General features: G+C 34.9%; 1 protein-coding gene across 3 annotated transcripts in view; it reads left to right on the top strand.

Annotated features, from left to right (window-relative positions):
• The first annotated feature begins 444 nt into the window (after nt 1-444).
• The window catches only part of FLRT3 (fibronectin leucine rich transmembrane protein 3), a 13,754-nt gene continuing 4,162 nt past the window's right edge, over nt 445-10,036 (top strand). The window contains exons 1-2 of one of the 3 annotated variants that reach the window (XM_006758106.2): nt 445-707; nt 8,976-9,177. The gene's annotated coding sequence lies outside the window, so the exon portion shown is untranslated. Of the gene's footprint in view, nt 708-8,975; nt 9,735-10,036 lie in introns of all 3 variants that reach the window. The other 2 variants (XM_015560285.1, XM_006758108.2) reach the window with 2 other exon arrangements.

The following is a 10,036-nucleotide window of genomic DNA, read 5'->3' as shown; positions in this document are numbered from 1 at the left end:
CCCTTAAATAAATCAGTTATTTATTTGAATCTTCTTTCTATTTATTTGTATAATAAATATTCACAGTTGGGATTACTAGCCTTCATGATTATAACATTATTATAACTCGTTAATAATGAAAATAAAATGATGTAATATTTAATCTAATACAGATGCTTAAAAAGTAGCATTTTTCTATTGTAATATTATAAATATGCTTCTAACATGCTTGCATTTTTTTTAGAAGCTTGCTACCACTACCTTGTTGTAGTACAACTTTAGAAAATGTTGAGATTCCAAAGGGCTGCCTGCAAACCAAATGCCATCCTCGCCTTGGCAGGCCGAGGGGCTCATTTTGGCTTCTCTCACTCCCTCTAGCGTTTGCAAAGCCCATCTGCCTGATTATCCAGTTACCTCACTGAGCGAGAGCTCGATTTAAGTCCTGCCCACCTATGACATCACCCCCTTCTTCAACCACTGCGAGGTGAAGCTTTAACTTCAGACTTGGAGGTGGGCTGTGAGCAGTAAACTGGAATGCTCTCCCTCGCTCACTCCTCAGTGTAGGAGTGCTCCGGAGCAGGACAGCTCAGCCTGCATCTGCCGTGGGCTTTGTGTGGACTGGACACGGAGCCCGGGAGCGGGGGAGGGTTATCACTCCAGTTCCCAGTCAGTGGAATTATACAGCTATAGCGGCAGGATATATGGAATTGCTTTTCTTCGTCTTCCTGGTAAGTGTTTCCCATCTTTTTACTTATGTTTTGTCCCAGAAAGTTTGCTTGGTTTTTACTCTCTATAAAGAAATGACTTGGTACCACGAGGCATCCAAATCCAAATGTTTACTCTGTCACCAGATCCAGCAATATATGTGCATGCCAGACAGCAAGGAAAAATTTGACTAGATAGCCAAATGCAAGAAGTTACTTAAAACCTCCTTTCATTAAAAAATAAATAAATAGAAAGATAATAATAAACAGCTATGTTCTGGCTCTTGTAGTTGCTATTTAAAGAGTCTTATGGAGAACATTAAATTAGAAAGTTAAATGTTAAGTATCAAAGAATACAAGGCAGATTTTTTTTTTTTTTCACAGAGAGGAAAGCGAAAGGTCTTGCTAACTTGGTGTGTACTGTATGTGTGGCATGATCACCAATTGCTGTTTTTACAACTGTGAAAGAAAATCAATAATCCCTCAGCCCATGAGTACGCAGTACATGAAAAGCATACATCTTGCTCACAGCGAGCTGAGCTACTCCTGGCGACTTCTTTGCCTCTGTAAGGATTAACAGCTACACCTAGATTTTAAAGCTGGCACTGCTATCCTGCCAGAGCCACTTCGGGCATTTCAGGCTTGCAAATCTCAACTAGTTAATTCAACTCGCAGGAGAGGGAGACTCTTCCCAACCATATCTCCTCTCCTGCACAAAGCCAAAACCCATCGCTTGGGCAAATGCAGGATGTGACTAGCATGGTAATTGGCAAAGTCCACTCAAAAACTAACAAAGCTGAGCCTGGAAGCTATGCCTGATGTATGCAACGAGTTTGGGGTGGTGGGGGGAAAAATGAGTAGAGCCCTCATCAAATGGGGTACGGAGACTATCCATTCATTTGCAACTTATAATAGGAAAAGCTTATTATATTGAAAGAAATACTTTGATACAACAAAGCTCTCAAAAAGTAGTTAAATGTATCTTCTTTAAAAACATTTTTTTTTTCAGTGAATTGGGTCTGAAACAAAATGGTTGCACTGAGGTAAAGAGTGCAACAGGCCTGTATTTTCTCAAGATTGGGGAGTGGGGGCATTCTTAATTATTTATTTATTTAGCAGTAAAAGGAAAATGAATCATTGATATTTGCCAACTGTAGAACCAAATTCTCACATGGCTTTAAAAATTAGCTATTTCAAATTTTCTTAATAAACCTATCTGCTCTAAAATGCACATATGTTATTTCATTAGCAGGAAACAACATGAATAAAATCACTAGAAAAGTGAGTCAGTGGTAGCAATGCCTTTCTTTTATTGCTAATTGTATAAGAATATCTTAGCCAACATAAACATAAAGAATGAATTTGTTTGTTTTCAGATATGATCATAATGCTGCCCCAAAGTGACAGATGACTGATACTTGTCTCTCTTGAAATGAGTAAAGAAAGAAATTAATCCTTTAAAAGTAAAATAAAATATTAATATTATCACTACTACCAATATTAATATACCATGGTTTTTATAAGAAGATTAAATGAAAAGATTAGGCCATTTAGTTTGCAAATATATGTGTGTGTACACCACAACATATACACACATACAGACACACAAACATTTATTAGCCTGAGATAGAAAAACAAGGTTACAAAAAATGTGATTGCATGTATTTAAGTAAAAAAGTCACATCATAAATTTTTAAATACGGAGCTTCCAAAACACATCAAGCTGAAGGATCAGCAAAGATATTATTAAATGAATAAACATAATGATTTCATAAATACTGTGTTCCTGTATAATACTAACCATCATGTATTAATTGGGCTTTTTCATTTCTCTGCTCCTCTACACCCCCCCCCCGCCCCCCCCCACACACACACCTTTCAAATCAATTATGGTTAGGTTCAAAATGCCCAATTAAATAAATACTTCCTAAACATTAACATTTGTGAAATACATAATTGGGCAGCAAATAAAGTTTTTACAGAAAGAAGAAAAACTGTAAGAAATTTTGTCATAACTGAATGTGGCAGCAAAATAGAAGGTATGTTTCTTTTGCTTTCAAGTGTTAATTAAGGAACCACCAATTCTATCAAAACTTTTTCAGAGCTAAATGAGGCGGTGTGAAATAAATTTGGTTGAAATCTTGTGGCTGTCAGACTTTGTTAGCAACCTATTAATTATCTTTACCCCAGTTTCTTCTCTAGACTATATTGCCCAATCAAATAGAAACTCCAATTATGTTCAGCATCTCCCGCCTAGGGATACAAGACCCTAATGAAAGCTCAGTGTCTCCAGATGAAAAATACAATTATCAGCTTGAAACATGCAAGAGCACTGCAGAGAGGTTTGTCTGTTTTTTTCTTGGCCACACAACCTAAGGCTACCTCCTCTTTCTGGATGATTTTCAATAATTTAAAACCCTACAAAAATCAGTAGCAGAGAACTTGCCTTGTATTAATAACATGTAAATATTTCTTCTTTCTGCTTTTTATTTTTAATATGCCAATGTGCTTAGCAATATTAAATGTTGTCATTTTTTAAAAATTTGGCTTAAAACTGCCATTTCGGTTAATCTTAACTTTCCTCCCCTTTTTAAAGGTGGGTGGGCTACTAAACAAAGAATGTGACTAATGGCAAGATCCAGAGCTAACTTAAAAATTCTGTATAAAGCCCCCCCAAAATATTATTTTATTCAACCAGTTTATTTTAATAGCATTATAAATAATTGTTGAAAGTCAAAGGAAGATCATCATAAATGAAGTCAATGAGGGAAATAAAATGCAGTAAATTTCTCAAAGGCTGTAATTTCTTCCCTCCTTTTTTCCCCCTCATTCTCCTTTCCCTCTCAAACCCCCCACTCGCCGCCCCCCACCTTTTGCCCCAGAGGCCTTCACTGTTCTTCTCAACGGGAGGCTTTGTTGTAATTAAGCCAGAGAAAAACTGGCCTGCAGCAGCCCACATCTGACTTGCGGTTTCTGAAAGCAGTGTTCTGGTAGCGTGTACCACCCCCCAGCGGGCAAAAACTCTATAGTAAATCTCTCAGCAATATTAATTCTCAAAACTGCAATTTCCTCTTTAGAACATAAAAAGGGCTGTTTCTCAACTCCTTCTAACGTTCTACCATTTCAAAAACTTCTAAGTCAACACACCAACTTCCAAAAGAGAGATGGTTTGTAAATGCCTTCTGGGGAATAAAACAAAAACCAAAAACCCTGCTTTCTCTTAAGAACCAAAATAGAAATATACATTTCAGAAAGCATATTTCAGTTTCAGAAAGCAGATCAACATCACTAAACTTGGTAGAACATCATAGTAAAACACAGTTTGGCAAACCATGTTTATATCGCACCCAAGAGCGAGTTTCAGGACTTTGATTTGTCTATTGACAAGAACACCAGAGAAAACAGATCTTAAAGAAAAATGAATGACATATAAGTTAAGCAGCAGCTGAAGTTGCATTTGTTTTGCATATGCATAATCTCCTTCCTAGCCCCCAATCAGGTGTCAGGTGTGTGTAAAAAGCTTGCCCCAGGTATTAGTGTGCTTAAATGAGATGAGGGAGAAATTGCCCTCACACTGACTGACAATGACAGCTTTTGTTCTTTATTCTTTCGCTTTCCATGTGCACAAGTTACCGTGGCAACTTTGAAAAGAAAACCCACAGACCATATTTGGTTAAACACCATTTTTAAAGTGTGCCACTGGACTGTGGATTGATCAGTTTATGCATTGCTGTTTTGTTTTGTTGTTGTTTTTTTCCCCCCTGTTACTTTTGGTTTAAATCAGTAACACGCTACTCTGACATGAGAAAACAAGGTGTTTTATGATCTTGGATGGTTCTCACCAGCCAGCACAGTGTTTGGCACACAGTAGAGCCAAATAGTTGTTATATTAGTGTATGGAAATTTGAATATTAAAAATTTTAAGCACATCAACCAAATTGTACTCACAACACTGAAAACAGAGTTTCAAGTTTGCAGTGGGAAAATATTTGCTTAACGAAAGCAAGCATAGTTTTCATGGTAGCTGCTCAAAGTCAGTGCAAACTTAGAGCATGTCCTCTGCCCCAGCTCTCTGCTGCTCACCTTTACCACTCTCTAAATTAGTATCTTATTCAATCTTACAAGTCTTGGTTCTCTTAACTTATTGAGTCCGGCTTTAATATCATAAAAGGGAGCAGCATTCACTATGATGAAAGATAACATCCCAGCTTGCCTTTTGGTTTTAAGGATGCAACATTTAACTTCACAAGCCAAATAAATGAGGCAGAATTAGATATCATTTATCACAAACCTGTTGGGGGAAAGAATCAGTAACATAAAGGGAGAAAGTTAAAATCCTTTGATTAGGAACATTTATTTCTGGACTGCACAAGTAAAACAGAAATTTCTTCAGACTAGAAAACAGTCTGGATAAAACCAAGTATGAAAAGGCACACTTGCTTCGCTGGCTCTCGGCAAACCCTTCAGACTTCATGACCCTCATGAGGAGAGTTAGAAGTCCTTCTGCTTGCCTGGCATTCAACAAAAGAATTGGAACTTTCCTGAAATCTGATGATCGTGGAAAATTTAACTACCAGACAGGCTGCTTAGAAAGCATTTTGCTGTCACTATCAACTAACCTGATGTTCTCCAGTTTGTCAGTTTAACCATATATGTAGTGTATTTGAAATACCATGTCCTTACAAAGACTTAGCATTCGCAGGTTGATAATTTTGTTGTGCCTTTGCTAGCAGCAATTTAAGCCTTCATAAGTAAGCTGCTTTCCTAATATTCTAGATTACGATTGTGTGAAATCCAATTTACCTAGAAATATTCACAGACTTAGATAAATTTGATTAAGCATGTGGTTTCTCCTCAATCTCAAGGTTTTACTCAAAATAATAATGCATTTAACTTGGCTTAAGAGTTCTACGTGCCACTCTACTTTTAGATTTAATATTTTAAAAAATTATCAGCATTAAGAAATCATTATGTGCAGCAAATAATTAAAATAAACTAAAACTATACTTGGTTTAAGATTTTTTTAAATGAGCAATGATGTCAAATAAAAATCAATTTAAATCAAAGGTAGCAAATAAAGGATTTAGGGAGTTAGCAATATCAGTACATAATATAACCTTAATCTAAGTGATCAAAACAAGAAAATACCTTCTCATCTCAAACATTCCCACCTTCAAAATATTGCAGAGGAAAGGAGAAGGAATCACATTAACATATAGATTGCCCCAATTTCTTGATTTTATTTAAATACCAGTTTTCTATTCAGATTCAACTTCTTAAATTAATTTTCATAAAATATCTAAAAATGATAACATGCTTATCTATTTACATACTTTCTTAGGTGCATCATGGAAATAAATTGGAGTTTTTTCAGACTTGATGATTACATTATAAATGCAATTTAGGAAAAAACTCCACAATTTTTATTTATAAAAATAAACTGAATAAAAAAGGTCCCTATTAAAAATTTGATTTAGCAGTGATTATATTTTTCTTCTTTTTGATACAGCTTTAAATACAACATACTAATTTACTAATTCCATTTAAAAATAATTTTAAAACATTTCTTTAAGTAGCCAGGTCTCCATTTATATTTTTCTCCAAGTTACCCCATTAACAATATTTTTCTAAAAGATCTTTTTTGTTGTTGTTCAGAAGTAATGGCCTCTTTCAAATCTACGCAGAGGTAAAGGCTCTGAAGTCCATGTTGTGGAAACCTGGGTCACAGTGTCCATGCCATGGGGGTCATTTTTCCTTTCATCATTCACATTCACATACATGTCTCCATGGGTGTGACTATGTAGAGCCAGGGCAGAAAGAAGGAAGTCTAAGCTTGGGGACAGGATTGCTTGTTTTGGTTGGAGAGATCTTTACAGCCTTTGATGTGCAAAAACTGGTTAGCACTACAGTTTCAAATATAAAAGGGAAGGAGAAGATGTAAAAAAAAAAAATCAAACATGAATTGAACTGTTTTGAGCTCAAGTAAAGGGAGTAGGGATTGGGAGGGAATCTTCATGTCTGAAAGAGTATCCTTCTCTCCAGAGAAGCCTGTTTGATGTTTCTGCCTTTTGTTTTAATGCAGTTTAGGGGAGAAGAGAATGGCATTTTCTGAGAATTTAATGAGATTTAAGGCTTTCCATTAATCCCACATTATTACCACTGTTGTATTAATGGCAACGTAAGTTTACATATCAAACGGAGCAGAGGGAGCAGCTTCACAATTGTAAAACAGGGAAAATAGACACATTAATTTTCCTTCTGTTCACACCATTTAGAATTTTTTTTCCTTTTTCTATATTAAAAATGTGTAAGTCAATCAATCAATATGTATATATTTTTCTTAGAGCTTGATTTGGTGAAATATTTATAGTTAGATATAAGCTTTATCTCTGATTATCATTAATTATCACCTTAGACATACTCTTGGCTGACCTGACTAGAGGAACAATCAACAGTTTAAAAATCTCCATTCATCAGCGTCATCTTCTCAACTTTGGAGTATGTACTCAAGTATGAGAAATGTCTGATTATTGGTAACATTTTAAGCAGGTTCTCACTTAAGATTTTTATATTGTTTTTTAATTAGTTTCTAATTCAATTTGACAAAAGTAATTGTTTTTCTAAGCTTAAATTAACCAAATTATGTTATACTTTGAATCACTTTCAAGCTTATAAAACATTTACAGCAGATACTCTTTAAAGTAACTTTTTAATTATAATTTCAACATTTTGGTTTTCCATTTTCACATACTGAAAAAGCAACAGTTTTCAAGAAAAAAAATGCACTGTAGAAATTCAACAGCAATAATGAGCAAAGCCCTGAAGGTATCACAGTAAACCTTCACATTAAATAATAAATCATTTAAACATTCCTCTGTGGGCACATTGCAATGCCCACTTGAGACTACTTTATCCAACTGCTAACTGCTATTTTTGTTTCATGTTGCCTAAATAATAAATTAAATTTATCTATAATTGTTTAAAGTTTTCTTTTGTTAATGCAGTTTATGATAGCATTGGTATCTGGTAACAAATTAAAATAAACTACATTTTCCAAAAGAACCAGAAACACAAAATTTTGCCTTGTTTAACATTCACTTTCATTCATGTTTGAATTCTGGAACAGATGCTATCCTTGTTGGATGCTAGGTAATTACAGGGGAAGAAGCAAATTGCTTCTGCTTTTTTTTCCCTTAATTTCAGGGTCAAATATTTCCATGATACTCAGATGTTCCCTACCTGAGCAGGTAACCCTGGATTACAGATACTGATCCTACCCACCTCCCCCATTCACAAAACAAACAAACAAACAAAACAAACACTTCATGTATATTATATAATAGACAAAGCAGTCATCATTAAAATCAGTGATCTCTTTGGTCAAGTCTTAAGTCTTGTTTCAGAAATGAAAAATACACTTGTTGGAATTTTGCCTGTCCATATTGGAACCTAGAGAGAAATGCCTTGTCAGGTTTGATATGCTTTCCTAATGGTCATTCCGAGGATACTGATTGAAATACTGTCCTTTCTACTCAAAATACAGAGTTTTCAAATTCCATTTGCTAAAATAAAATAAAATTCTATTCTCCTGAAAAACAAATTATGACTTTTGGCCAAGAAAACCTGATAACTAGAGTTTTAAGATCATCAACTCAAAAACCCCTCCAAGGAGGAGGGTGATGGAGTGCACATTCTGCACTTGGGAAAACTTGAGGCCCACAGGAAAAATTAAGCAAGGTGTTGAGCAAATCAAAAGAAAACTGTCTAAAGTAAACTTTTTTTTTCAACTCTTTAGATAGTAGGTTGTATAATTTTGTAAAACCATGTCCAGAAATGTCTAAAAAGTCACCATGGCATTTCTGTAAAAAAATCTTTGTTCTGTATTTGCTCACCTCTTTGACATATAATTGTTTTCTTCTTTTTATACACTTTATATCATATTATATCTAAGATTTAAAAGTGAACTCTTAAAGATTGGCTTGACCTGAATTCCAAAGCCATGGAAGGGGCTTACTGCCTCTTAAATGAAACTTTGCTCTGTGTTTAATTCAAAGTAACATTAATGAACAGTTAACAGAAATTATCTGGTGACAATCTCAACTTTATCTCTTACTTTATTAATATAATAAAATGGGAAGTAAAAAACAAAGAGCTCATCTTATCCCTTTTCACTAACTACTGTGATAAAAGATGTTTTGCTTAAAGAAAGACTTAAAGTTAAATTTCTAGGAAATCTTTCTAGCATGTTAAAGTTCATTATTGGAAGTTCATTAAAACGTTTTACTTTCACAGGAGATGCTCAGACCCAGTATGCTTTAAGGAAGAGAAATATAAAGGAAATCTATTATGCTTCCTTTTTTTCCCATGAAGAATATTTGAATTAAGTTTTCTTTACCTCTTAAAAAAGAATACCTGTTCTTGCATAACGTGACTACACCAGATATTCTAAGAAAGCAGCAAGAAGCAAAAGCTGGAAATAGCTATTTCACAGCAGGTAATCATACCTCAGGATGTAGCTACTGTACAGAGTTTATACTTGGATGACCCTGGATGGGAATAAAGGTGGGGGGTAACTGCCTGAAAAACCTATTACTATCCAGGCCTTAGCATCATGAATGGCTTTCTTCATGAGGATCTGAAGTTACTATCTCTGAGCACATTGCACAGAAGAGCCAATAAGAATTTCAAAGAAAGCAATTTCCACTAAGGGAATTAAGCTACACAAAAGAAACCTTCACACAGAAACTCTATCAGAAAGAAAAAAAATACATAGGAAGCCATGTGTTCTACATAGTAACAGGAAGCTGAATTGTTTCTGGCCCCCACTTTAATGAGCTTGCCCACCATGCTGAACCACAGCTGGAATGTTCATTGACAACAGCAAGCCTGATCTGGAGTTGTGTGCGTCATAGGATTACTTGAATAAACAGTGAAGAGCATTTCCAAGGACTAAACAAGAGTTTATAAGTCCCATCCCCTCACCAGGAAAAATAATATATGTGCATTGGATTTTCACTCACGCAAAATTTACTCACATCGTTGTTCAATAAGGTAGGAAGTCTTTTATTTTCATGCCTAAAATTATAAAGGCTAATTAATACCTAAAAGTGCAGAAGAAATTATATTACACAATAGATCAATCTAAATCTATAATTTTCCACCCATGGAGAAAGTTAGATTAGAACTAGATTAGAACTTGAAGAAAGATAAATGCATTGTGAAAACATATTGTGAGATAGAATATAATGAAAAATGTGCACAAAGCCATTAAACCATGTAGTACAAAACATATAACAAAATGGGAACAAAAGCAAGACCTAGTGTAACATGAAATGGAATTTCATTAGTTGGAT

Source organism: Myotis davidii, unplaced genomic scaffold (assembly GCF_000327345.1).
Source record: "Myotis davidii unplaced genomic scaffold, ASM32734v1 scaffold32, whole genome shotgun sequence".
In the NCBI taxonomy this organism is placed as follows: Eukaryota; Metazoa; Chordata; class Mammalia; order Chiroptera; family Vespertilionidae; genus Myotis; species Myotis davidii.
The sequence above is the reverse complement of the archived record's forward strand: the minus strand, read 5'-3'. Positions and strand labels throughout refer to the sequence as shown.